The following is a 13,679-nucleotide window of genomic DNA, read 5'->3' as shown; positions in this document are numbered from 1 at the left end:
AATGCAGCAGTATGACACACTTTACATTACATACTTTCTTTTGCCCACAAAAAATTGTTCTCTGGGATATGTGATCAATGCATTCCAGAGACTGCGGGCCTAACATTCACTCCTCAACGATGAGGCAGTAAAGGTGGAATGGGAGGATTACCCCTTGCAATGAAAAAATATAGTTAAAAAACAGAAAAAAAAACACATTTGTTTTCTTTGTATAAAAGGATTATCTACCCTTTTATATAGTAAGTAAAACATATAATGATGGGTACTCTTTGCTTGCTTTCTGGGGCACATTTTATTCTGTAAAAATTACAGGTATACCTTTCCACTCGGGTTTATCTGTATTGGCATTGTGTGCAGTAATCTGGCAGTCTTCACTCAATGTAATCTCTGTCGCAACATAGGAGCTCTTGATGGGTGGAGGAGGGTGCACCAAGCCACTGGAGTGTAATGCCCTTCTCATGGTTGCAGTAATAAACATTAAGCATAATAAACAGTATAGGAGTGGTTGGAAACCACTTCATACAAGTGTTTGCACGCGGTTGCAGTGGGATTGCAGCAACATAACCAGTCTAAACTTTGAGGATGAATCGCTCCACAGTGCCTGCCAGTATGGAAGTATATGTATTATATGTAAAAATATGAAACTATAAACATTATTATTTTAGAGAAACTATTGACCACATGATAGGGGGTTGATGGCTGCAGAAGGAAAGGAGAGTAGTTACATAAGAGGAGGGCTGAATTTATGGCTAGAATAAGTAAAAAGAATAGATGTGTATGTGGAGGTAAGTGCTTGTGACACAATAGTGGCATGGTAGTGTGGCAAGTAGGGGGCAGAGAGGGCTTGGCTTAATGGCTTAATATTGGAGAAGAGGACTTGTGTGGCTGTATAAATGATGAAGTGACTGAAAAATGGGGAATACTAGTCTAATGAATCATAATGACGACTAAATAATAAATATAAAGCTAATGTCTGCCATGTGAAATTAATACATTGTAATTTAGGACTTTAAATGTGCTGCTGTAAAATTGCATGCCCATGGTATCCTACAAAATTTTGAAAAAAAATTAACCCAAGAAAAAATAGATATCTTATTTTTATATCTTATCTTATAATAAATATCTTAGTTTTGATTTTGCAGGAACTGTGTGTGCTGAGGGACCCCTGCTTCAAACAGATAGCAAGGGGTCAATGGGGACAGGGGAAGCGTTTTTCTGTTTTCTAACACAATAAACTGTAAAACTGTGCATATCTTTTGTTTTAATGTTCATTACATTATTATTCTATTTAGCTGATTTAAAATCAAAGCACAATTGGATTTTAATTTCATAATGTATATAGCATTAACTACCCAATTTGCTCTTCAATACTAAATGTTTACTTTCTGCATATTTACATTTCAGAATGTTTAATGACTACAGAACTGCATTAATTTCTGTCTTTTATATCTGCCTGGAGTCCAGGGAGACTTGTAACTTGTAAAGTCAAATGTATCAGTCGATTGCATCACTGAATACTTGAAAACTCCCAGTTCCAATGGAATTTCTGCTTTAATTGATTGAATACTTATGTCTTTACTGACACAGCGGGTTAGAATTTAGCTGTTGCAGCTGCATGCCTCTTATTTTTATATTTCAACTATGGCCTGTCTATCCATCAATGCCTTGTCATCAATTAAGTTAACAAAATAATACATATTGAAATTTTAACTTAGTTTAGTGAATCTCATGACGCTAAAGTCATGTTTTTTTAACATTTACTTTGCTAAGTGAGCAGTCTAAACTCCTTTAGTACTTTAACACTGTTGCAATTGCTCAATGAAGTTTGCAAGACCATCTGCAAGTATCATATTGCAGAGGAGACATTTTGTTTGACAGCTGTAATACAGAGCAATTGCTAGCTGGTATTTTGACAGCCGATAATTACCAATAATTATTGTTGCTGTTTAGATTGTAAAATTGGACCGAATATCAGACAATTTGGTATTTCTATAAAGTCCCAACAAGCTTGTGCTTCAAACTAACTTTGCTCCTTGGCTTGTTTAATGCACACAGTGGGCATTCCTTAATAAATATCAGGGAATAAGACCTCTGCCTGTTGTTTTCCTTGACAGCATGTTAGTAGCTTAGATATTTACATAGGATACAAACATGCATCTAATTTATTTATGCCACCTAAAGCCTGACAGCGAACCCCGTGAGCCTGTTACTAAACTCATTGGGCAATTCTTGCCCACTGTGTACAATAAAGGGACCTTCTCTGGTTTGGAAAATTCTGAATCTGAATTTGTGTCCTATTTCAGCCAAATAGACTTTAATCTGACTGAAGGTAATTCTGAGCAACACTACCAGTAATACCTGTGGGTGGAGCTGTGGCAAAAGGAGTGAAACATAAGAGAAGCAATTACAATATATTCAATGTTATATTTATAAAGCATCTAACGAATGCTCACATTAAATAGCAGACAATCAGATTTCAGCCAACAGTTTCTTATGCAATGTTTTGTGACGACCCAATGCACATTTTCCGCTGTTGAAGTTTCGGAGTAGAAGTGACAGCATGGTTTTGTTCACTATTCTTCTTCTTGGAGCTGTACCTGAGGGTCTGCAGAGCAAGATTCTCCCTGCTTGTGATGCATTCATTCTATAAAGTGCAACTCCCACTTTAAACATTTGGCATCAGGCAGGGCTTTCTAGCGGAAAGGAACAGGTGATGTCTTATCTGCCTCATAGCCACCTATCAGTGAAAACTTGCTAAACTGTGCATGTGCAGCTTAGTGTTGGTTGCTGGGAATGTCCAATATAACCCGGCTTCTCTTGCTCGTGCCTGGTCTTAATGAAATCTTATGTTACATTATTCCGATGAAGATGAAAATGTGAAAGAGATGAAGGATAAAGATGGTGGCACAAACAAGGAAACTGGGACGTTCATTCATTATTACCACGCTAATTTTCCGATCATTACGGGATCAACTTTGACAAAAGAAAGCAAAGCAGGCCACCACCAAGGTGAGCTCCTCAACAAAGAACCCCACATGGAAAGTGGGTAATAAGGAATAGAGTAGCGACCTGGAGACCACAAGCAACATCCTTTGCCCTCTTCTTCTTGTTCTTTGGAATACAGCCTCCACAGTTCATGTCCTCTTTACCTAATTATGTCACCCATAACCAATACCTTCTACCTCCTCTAAGTCTGTCTTGTAGATAGGGGCCCAATAGTCTAGATTTTACAATGGTAAATTAAACTTCAACAAGTAATTAGACTGTAACTTTCTAAGCTCCTAATTCTTATTCCATCAAATCCTTTTCAGACATTCATTTTTACTGAACAGATTTTCTCGTTGGCAATTTTGTATGCTTTTATTCTTTTTAATAGTTTCTGTATTTATAGAAATGTGTTATGTCATCAAAAGGACAAGTGGAAAAATATTCAGAAGCTGTCAAATTGAGAGGCTTTAAGGTTTAACTGACTAAGATAAATGACTTTGTCATATGATAAATCATTACTAATCATAATTTGTGTGTGTTCTTGGACTCGGCAATGGAGTATGACAGGAGAACAGCCTGTCCACTGCTAATTGCTATAAACTTACCAGATGCTGTAAAATCCTCTCTGTGTTCTATACAAACCACTAGCAATTTCAATATGGATCCCAGGCTGCGTGATTTAATGATGTCATCTCTAGCTTTAAAAGGACTGGATTGGGAAATAAAGTAACAAAGTACGCGGGTTTTATTATTAAAGCAAAAAAAAAAGTTATTTCCTTCCATACTAAAAGACTTTTAATGTCTTGATTGTTACAGTGATGGGTAGACTCTAAAATTTATACACCAACTAAAAATGTATCTTTTAGATAATACAATATTCTGTTTTATGTCTTCTTTATGGTTTTGGTTTTATTTTTCTTTGGTGTGATGTGAAATAAAAGGGTTCCAATATTTAAAGCAGACCTTTCACTAAATTGCCAGGCTGCCTGCACCCCCTGTTCATAAAACACTGCATTACAGGGGGGAAAAAGGAAAGAAAATGGCATAAAAATACTCAACTTATTCCCAGTTTATCACTGCTTTCTGTTGCAGAAGTTATCTGGCCTCATAGCAGTTTTTGTAAAAGATCCGTTATCCAATTCTTATGAGGACACTACTGAACTGTACAGGAGCATGTTCCAGCACAATTTGGGATCCTTAGCTCTACTTTGATCATGCATAAAGACCTATTATATATGAAGCTTTTTGACAGAAGGGTGTGGGAGGTACTCACAAAAGGAGCCCTTACATTTTATTGCAAGATTGCAAGGTCTGCTAAAAAACTTGTTTAAATAATTATTATTACAATGTTTATATCAGTGTAAATACATGTCTGTGAATTTGTGTGGAACTGTTGAGGTCATGGATGGAACTAAATTCTTGGTGAGCTTTTGTCATTATCAGAAAATATGCTGTGTGCATTATGGCAGGGGTCCCAAACCTGTCTGATAGGTGGGCTGCACCTCTGGCCTGTGCACCCCCCAGCAGGGTCAAGAGAAGGACTCTGCTGGGGGGGCACACCAACCAGAGCCGCAGACCATGTCTTCTGTTCAGGTCACAGGCTCAGGGCGGTGGGCGAGTTGTGTCTCTGGACTCCCCCGTGGGCAGGTTCTGACATCATTATGTCACTCTGGGGGAAGTTTCTTCCCCTTTGAGTGACACACGGCTCCCCCGCACATGCGCGGTACGGAGCCAGTGAATTTACTGGTCTGCAAGCTAGAAAAGGTTGGGGACCACTGCATTATGGAACATATACTTATCTTTTTCTGAGCACCCTGTAGTGATGAAAAATCCAGGAACCTTCTACTATTGCATCCGCCAAAGTCACTATCTCACTATTGACTTGTCTTGGTGCACCATGTTCCTCTTCGGTGTTTGGGCAACCGTAGTATCACACCCTGTTTATTCAATCTTTCGGCTCTATCCAGCATGGGGAACAAGGAAATAGCATCTCCTGCTTCCCTTTAGCAGTGCAACCTGGGATAAAATTTCACACCTGAAGGGACGTTTAGGAGCATATTTGCCCCTGCCTCTATTTTGCCCTGCCATTGGATGATAGGACTTTATAGCTTTTTTGCTCACAGCCCCCAGTTGCCTGTTGTGGCTCTAAGCTGGGCTGACCTGCTACTGGTGTATTTATTTGTTACATTAATGGTTGCTGACTTTGCTTGTTCCTGACCCTGTGATTATATGCTGCCTGGTCCAACACAGTCTGTGATCCAAGATCTGTTTCATCTGTATCCATGGACCAATTACCTGTGTATGACCTCTGGGCCTGTATTCTGGACTTGTCTCTGTTGGAATCCTTTGAACTGCATTATCTTGGTTGGCTTCTGGTCAGTCCTTCTGCACATGCCATCCCTTGTGCACACAAGTCCTGGGGGCAACCATATGTTGGGGAACTGCGTTTAGCTATCCATGGCTGATCAGAGGCTTGCAATAGACAAAGAGTTTGACGTTAGATTGGAGGACTGGCGTCTGGTTGGCACTGGTGCTGGGCCAGGGCCCTACACAGGGGGAAATGTTTTTTGGCAAATAAAATATATCTCTTTTGCCAAAACCCTTTAATTTCTACAGAGTTTTTAAGAAAACAAGCACTAAAGTAAAAGTATAGAATCCGTGTGGATTGGTGCTGATTGGCAAGAAGAGTAATAGCATTGACAAGAGAGATAACTCTTCCTAGAAATGTATGGCTGCTCATGACATTTTAATGCCACAGTATTGTTATATCTGAAGTTGTAGATTGTAAAAGGAATATAATAATATTTTACAGGACTGAAGGAAAGGACAGGGAGGACCATTTTATTGTTACTGACCACCAACGATTAGAGGATCAGACCTGATTAAACAAAGCTGCAAATTTAGCACTACACAGCCGTGACCACTTTTTCCATCTAAAATAAGAAATCACTTGGACTGGTGATTTTACTCACCAAGTCAGCTGTTCTTCTAATTGGAAGGTAGTAACACAAAATATTTTATTTTACCAAATCTGTTTATCGCTCTTCCAAGCTAAGGTCAGAGGTCTTTTTCACTGCAGTTTGTATGTTCTGTCTTAAAAAAAAGAAACATTATTTCTGAAAATATATCTAAGTTATTTGTGAGCTGTGAACCCAGCAGTGCTTGTCTTCTACTCTGGAGGGGAATACTTAGAGGCAAAATATTCTGTTGGAGATGATTTTAGCCTCAGCGAGAACACCTTTCACAGCTTTCTGAAACCTGCACAACATCGTTCTCTCCTGCTGGGGCAATAAATGGTGGGAAGCCATTACAGCACAAAGACGAAAAAAAAAACATCACTTTAAGTCAATCTTTAACTCTTTCTTGTTGATATTTTATACCTGGCAAAGCTGAAAAAATATTCACATGGTTGTAATTTACCTTTTACACATCAAACCATGCAAAAAATCATAGCCATTGATGCTATAACTTGATCTGGAAATGGGTTTTCTCATCTCTTGTAGTTTTTGGGTATCATTAATATTATTTTGTATGATAACATTACCTATCATTACCATAACAATTACATATCTACTACTACTACTTCTACTAAAGTTCCCCTTTAAAAATCTGTGATCAAACAGGGCTTCATTGCAGAAAGGGGCAAGCAATGCACCTTCTGCTATAAGCACCTGCCTGATCACTTAGCTGTCAAAATAGCTGAACTGCGCATGTTCTTTGGTGGCTTGGATACCCGACACATCCTGGTTTCCTCTGGAGTTGACGGGACTGAAAGAACTTTTTACGGGACTGAAAGGAGTTGACGGTACTGAAAGAACTTTCGCAAGCCTGCATGAGTGTTACATCCCATCCCAGCTCATCCCAGCTTGGACAATTAAGGTGCACACAGCAGAATAGGGACAGGTGAGTAAAATGATTTGTTCCACTTTCACTAATACCATTTCAAAAGCTGATGTTTTTTTTTAAAGGTCTGGTGATTCTGCCATAAAGGTCTATGTTTAGACACTCTCTGTTATAGGTTGCCAACTGCCTCCCAATTGTTCTCCTGTTCAATGGTCCTCTACCAGTATACTAAAGTGACAGCATATTTTGGCACACGCACTTACACAGCCATGCTGGATCACTGTTAAAGCGGAACTAAACCAAAAATAAAAAAAAAAGTCATTCACCTTAAATCTCGCAGATCTGTCAATTGAGTCAGAGGTTTCTTCGATAGGGTTCAGCGTTGTCCTAGTATCCTCCTTTAGGCCCGGCACAAAGAAAGCACCAGGCACCGCCATCATCTTTGGTCTTCTTCCTCCTTCTTCGTATGTCACCTGATCTCACACTGTGCAGGCACAAGATCAGGAGACATGTCTACTTCCCATCTTTCTTATCCTCCCCTTACTACTACCCCAGTACTCACAGACATAGGTGGAGTTGTCTACACTATAATTTCAAGTAAACATTTGGAGTTTAGGTCTGCTTTAAGTACTTAAGGCCCTGATTTCATTGTGATTGGGGTAGTCACACTGGTATTAGGGGGTGATGGCAGATGTACTTGGTGTATGAACCTGGCAGATGGACCTCATGGCCTAGCTGTCACCACATGGGGAAGCATCAAACTTTCTTTTCCCATAATTTGAAGTTACCGCTATGAATACTCTGTTTTGAACCTACTGTTTTCCCATCAGTGTCCCTACTAACCAATATTCCTAGTCTTCATCACCACTGATGTCATCTTTGTCCTCTTTTCTACATTCAGCATGCTCCATTTTTCACAAAACTATGCAGTGCAGCAAAACTGTAAAGCTTGGCTGATGGACAGAGGATTACGGGAAAAATAATAAAGCCAACCTAATGTATCATTAAAGAACACATTGAAACATTTTTAGTATATACCTGGAATAAATGGCAATTATTTTATGTCTGTAGACTTAGAAAATAAAAATGATTTAGAAAACTTGAGATGTTCTGAATACAGCAATGTTCCCTAGCAGAATGACTGACAGATATAAGACAGCACGAGTGCATGTAGACAGAAAGTGACTCCAAAGAGGGTGCAGATGATCAACACTGTGGGACAGATAAAAGGATGAAATTAATGTAAAATTATATATTTTTATATTTTAAAATGGTGAGACACAATGATTTAGCATCTAGTGATATTTTATAAACGTTTTATAAATATTTTTGGCACATGTCAAGTACTATTGTAGCTTTATTAAAAGCCATGCTATGTTGTTTTGTCATTAACTAAATATCACACCATCTGGTTTCCATTTGCAGTCACTGTCACACTGTCAGAATACCCATATGAATTTCCCATCACATACTCAGACATATACATGCTCATATCCTCATTTACTTTTAGCATAGTTGCATGTGTCCCAGATTACACAGGAGCTCCATCATGGTGCACATCCCAAAAATTCAGTCCATCAAAACGTTCTACTTGCATAAAATGACAAATGTTCAAAGGTAGACAGCAAACAGAGACACGACTGGCTCAGGAGTGTTATTATTAAATCTGTATTTCCTGAGAGAATTGTGCACTTACAATGGGTTACCCTCCCCATTGTAATGGTTAACTGCTCATTTTACTAGGGGGAGATAGAACTGTAATAACTCAACTTGCCCCATGATCCTACACCAAAAAAAGCTTTGTTCTAAAAGTTGCTCTTATATGCATATGGAGGTGCCCAGGAGCAACTAATCTTGCAATTTTAGACTTAAAGCGTACCTAAACTCTGAATTTTAACTTTACATAAAAGGGTAGACAACCCTGTAAGATAAAAATTATGTTTCAGTTTTTTTGAGTGCAACACCCTTAAAGGGTGCAGCACCACTCCCTAGGCAATCAAGAATGAATGGGAGTGCAAAGCCTCCGGGAATACCTACGTCGAGCATCCCGGGAGGCTTTCTCCTGTGAAGGCTGCTTCTTCTGTGTATGCTCAAGCATGTCGCCCGAGCATCACGCATGTGCAGTGAGGTCAGCAGTTTTTTTTCCATTTACGTCACCCGATCTCGAGCCTGTGTTGGGTGACATAAGAAGGAGAACCCAGAAAAACAGAGAGAAGATGGCAGTGCCTAGCGCACCGGTGCGAAGACGGATACCAGAACGACGTGGAACCCGATGGAAGAAACCTCCGGACAGATCGACTGCTTTGTGGGACAGAAGGTAAGTGTGCTTTTTTGTTTTGGGTAGTTTTGGAGTTTACTTCCTCTTTAATAGGCCTGATTTATTATTGCTATCAAAGGCTGGAGAAGATACACTTTCCAAAGTGAAGCTGGGTGATCCAAAAAACTGGGATTCATTTTTTTCAAAGTCATTTGCTATTTGCTAGAAAATGTTTTATTTACTGAACCAGATCCATTACAGATTTGCTGGTTTCACTGATGAAAGTGTATTCTCTCCAGCCTTGGTGAGATTTATTAAACCAGGCCCATCGTCTGGAAGAGGCCTTATGCAATGACATGCCACTTAGTCCTGAGCCCAACCCTCTTGATGATGTGCCCCCTAAAAGGACATGTGGAGTACATGCTGGGCATACAGCAAATAGCAGAATATTAAATCATTCTTCATCCCAAAAATATGAACTAATGATGCTGAGCTAATGCAGGTTCAAAACCTTCAAGCAAGAATGTAAAAGACTGATCGAATATGTATTCTTTTACGCTTTACTTTTATGTATTGTGCTTTATGTGTATTGAAACAATCTTATTCTTAAAACAACAAAAAGCTTTTTTTTTTTTTTGAAAATAAATCAAGTGGAAAGCCAGATTAAAGGTGCTAAAATTGCCTCTGTCAGACAGAATTGCTCACAGAACATGTTTAGTAATGAAAAATGCAGAACAGTTAGCTACACGGGCAACAATTAAAACAATATATTAGAAACACAGAATTATGAAATTGGTCTAATATGCAAAAGCTCACAGCGTGAGAGCAACGTATTACTGGAGATTACATTCCCGAGACATCAATTAACATAAGTGCATCGACTTTCCAGGTATTTGCAGAGAAGCAGATACAACAGTGTGCTGTCAGCACATAGACAATTAGTGCGCTCGACATACATCTGAAAAATGCTAGCGGTATAATAAAGAAAGCTGCTCCAGAAAACATTACATGCAAGCCCTACGAGATGATAATGGTGAGCGCTGAATACATTCATCTTTGCCGGCATGCTGTAAAATGGATTTGCAAAAGTAGCGCTGAACAATATACTATTACATGGTACTCAACATAAATAATATAATACGCAAAGTGCTGCATCTGGGCACATACATTTCTTAGCTTATTATAGGCTTTGTGTTTCTTATGACTTTTTTATAGAATCTGCACGGGCTGAAGAGATGTACATTCAAACTATCACTTGAAAAACAAAAAGATGGGTTTAAAACAGAACTCCAGATTTACCTCCAGGCTTGTACTGGCTCTTCTATTTTGCTGAAATTGTTTACTCAATTGTTTACTTAAAAGCTCTAAGTCATATAGAGCCCACATTTTCTGTCTGGAGGATGTCCAGCATCATCTAGCACTATCCTTCCCAGTCTGACTGTCCTTAACCAGCTCCCTTCGTACATTGGATGTCAGGCGTTTCAACCTAGGAGGCTTTGCATCACATATGGGTGTTAGCATAGCTTACTTTTTCAAGAAACATTTCAAGAGTGATAATGTAAGGTACAGTATATACCTAAATATAAACTGATTCAAATATAAGCTGGTGTACTTACTTTACCAGAAAATACAGTAAAATGTAATTAAAATTCTTTAACTCGGGAATAAACTACAAAATGTGCCATCATTGCTAACTTTAAACAATAAAGCTAATAAAGTTAATTTGAAAAAATACATTCATGGTGGGTTATTTTCGAAACATTTATTTAAAAGGAAAAACATTACAATCACATAGCCTCAGTCTGAATATCCTTATTCTCCTTATTTAAAAGTTTGTAAAGTATTTTATACTTTTAAGTTGGTTATGATGGTTCAGTTGCTGATGATCTTTTGTGCATGGTTGTTGACCATCAGTAGATGGCGCTGTCTTCTTTTGAAATGAGTGTAACAAACTCATATCTCTTGCCTCCCTCATCAAGAATTTGTTTTGCCCTAACAGGAGGAGCCTGCACAATTTACTGATGTGATCCAAGTATAACTTGAGATTTCTAACGACATTTTAAGGGGAAAAAAATCTTGGTTTATACTTCAGTATAAACAGAATGCAAACAAATACCAAAAACAAAAAATTGAGTATATTTAATAATTTCACGTTAATGAGGAGAAAGAAGGAACCATACAAAGTATACTCAATTTATAATATATACTTTTTATACTATTTTACGTTAGCTCTTAATAGTACAAGCCTAGAAACAGAAGTCATTTAGCCAGCCAAGTCAATTCACCCTAATCCAAAGATTTGCCCTGTTCTTGACACCTTTCTCTCTGTCACCTGCATGATGTATATCTCTTCCTTGATTACTTTCATTCACCAGAGCTCTGATATTTATGTCTGGGTTTATATCGCAGCTCACGCCGCATACTTATCACCCTGTTATCTCTTCTCCCAGGTTGACATCTTGAGTAGGTTGTCATATTGTAGACCAAGTTCCTTGATTCAATGTACCTGATGTCACTAAGGTCAAATTTCTGCAAAGCCAACATCAGCGATGGCCTTGGGCGACAGTGCCGGCACACAGTGATTTGCTCAATAGCTGTCAATAAAACACACCTGTATATATCAAAGGTTTTCAGACTGTCACCTTACCAGCTATTGAAATCCACTGTGGACCCAATTATTGTTCTGCCTGTTCAGATTGGGCATTGGAATAGTGCAATGTGTACATAACCAGACCTGAACTGCTGGCTAAATATATGATAGTGGGATCCATTTATTGAAGAGGGGGCATTTTTATAATCAGTGTTATAGATACAGTAATATGGCTTCTTTATAAATTGGTCCAATATTTAGTAATGAGGTTTGGGTTCATCTCATTCTTCTTCTTGGTGATCTCTAGGGAACATGGACATTCACAGAGTTTTTCTTTTAATTCTTTTTTTTAGCCTTGAAAAAAAATAATGATGAGATGGTGGATGAGAAGATGTTGCCCTCCTTAGATCTCTGAATATATTACAGAACTTCAGATATTATCTGATAATAAAAAGGTAATGGAAGGGTTTGGTGTCACAGTGATGTCCAATGGGAATGGGGACTGAGTCTCTTGGTGAACCCTCCTTGTCTTGGTGAAAGGTACATAAAATTAGGACCTTTAGGAAAACAATTCCAGCAAACATATTTTTGATTAGCTATCCTGAAAATGCTGCAATTTTGCACAAGTCAGAAGGATCACACAATGGGCCTAGTTTATTAAAGCTCTTCAAGGCTGGAGAAGATACATTTTCATCATTGAACCTGGGTGATCCAGAAAACAGATTTCATAAAAATAATTTGCTATTTGTTAGTTTGTTGCTATCCTGGATCTGATCCATCCCAGGTTTGCTGGATCACCCAGGTTCACTGATGAACGTGTATCCTCTCCAGTAATGGAGAGCTTTAATACATCAGGCCCAAGGTACCTTAACCATATTCCCTGCAAAATAGGCATGCACAGCTCATAAAGATGGCAGTAGGGCTGGGCTTCCTGAAGCCAGTACTTATATCTCTGATTTCTGAATCACCAATCACCTTTAATTTTCAAGTGTGTTAATGCTATGCTTTATGGCAGGTGTCTCCTGTTCTTCACCAGAGCACCCTGCAAGGAGTGATGTCAGTAACCCCAGTAGCCACTGCTTAGTTGCTAGGAGATCACTAGGTGCCCCCAGGCTCTCCCTACCAGGGGTGAGCAGAGAAAAGATTCCTTCAGTGCAGGACAGGCAGTGAACAGTTACCAGGTTCGAGCAGCCAGCAGGCAATACTCGTGGTTAAGATAGCCCACAGTTAGGCCAGGCATAGGGAAATAATCATTGTCAGAACAGGTCAAGGTAAGAGCAACAAAAAACAGAGAGTGAGGTCCGGGTCAAGCTGTGGCCAGCATCCAAGTCAAGTTAGCACAATAACACTAAGGAATTACCAGGTACCAAGCTGAAGATCCAGCCACCTGTGCCTAGGACTAGAGACCCTGTTAGTGTTAAATATTTACCAGGTTTTCTGTGTATTTCTTTCTTTGACACAGTATTACCAGCACAAGTGTTTCAGGATCACCAGATTCCAGACAATAGAGGTGGGGTGGACTGGAATGTCTGGATGAGAATTTAAGCACTTCAGCAGTTTTATTATTGTCCTTTTTTTGCATTTCAAGACCTATGCAATCAATGTATTGACATTTAATAAATTATCTTATAAAATAATCCTTTAATTTTGATTGGAGTGTATCTATTAAACATGAAATATTCAAACTTATTAAAATTAAAGAAGCCAGGGTATAATGTCTACCTGTCTTGGTTCTTCTCAACATAATGTTTTATTCCTTTAATACAGGCATTCTTTAACATACACCTGTCATGGAAGACATATGGTATTAGCATGACAGCCAGGGAACAACAATCTCAAAAGGAGAGATGAGCAATGACAGCCGTCATAGATCTCCAATGAGAGGTTTACCTTATATTTAAGGAAGATCATACAGATTTATCATTCGGACTTATATTTGCAAACCAAGTATCTCTTTGCTATATATATATTTATATATAATGAACTAAAATATATATTTAT

This window comes from Pyxicephalus adspersus, chromosome 9 (assembly GCF_032062135.1).
Source record: "Pyxicephalus adspersus chromosome 9, UCB_Pads_2.0, whole genome shotgun sequence".
Taxonomy (NCBI): Eukaryota; Metazoa; Chordata; class Amphibia; order Anura; family Pyxicephalidae; genus Pyxicephalus; species Pyxicephalus adspersus.
The sequence above is the reverse complement of the archived record's forward strand: the minus strand, read 5'-3'. Positions refer to the sequence as shown.